At 71.9% G+C, this 235-nt stretch overlaps 1 protein-coding gene across 1 annotated transcript in view; it reads left to right on the forward strand.

Moving 5' to 3' along the window:
• Window positions 1–235, forward strand: part of SOX8 (SRY-box transcription factor 8) — a 9,509-nt gene that overhangs the window by 577 nt on the left and 8,697 nt on the right. The window lies entirely within an intron of this gene.

The following is a 235-nucleotide window of genomic DNA, read 5'->3' on the forward strand; positions in this document are numbered from 1 at the left end:
CCCGGGCCCAGGGGCGGCAGCGGTGGACCCCGGCGCCTTTGGAGGCGGGCGAGACGTCGGGCTCAAGACCGGCTGTGTGTGTGTGCAGGGGCCGGGGGATTCTCGAGGACCCGCTTCCTGGCCCGGCGACGGGGCCTGGGGCGGATGCGCAGGAGTCAGGACGCGTCCGCAGGGTAGAAAGCAGGACAGTCCCCTCCCTTTCTCCCCTCTCCCAGCCCCCTCTTCCCTTCGCGAT

This window comes from Tupaia chinensis, unplaced genomic scaffold (assembly GCF_000334495.1).
Source record: "Tupaia chinensis unplaced genomic scaffold, TupChi_1.0 Scaffold000178_1, whole genome shotgun sequence".
NCBI classification, from domain to species: domain Eukaryota; kingdom Metazoa; phylum Chordata; class Mammalia; order Scandentia; family Tupaiidae; genus Tupaia; species Tupaia belangeri.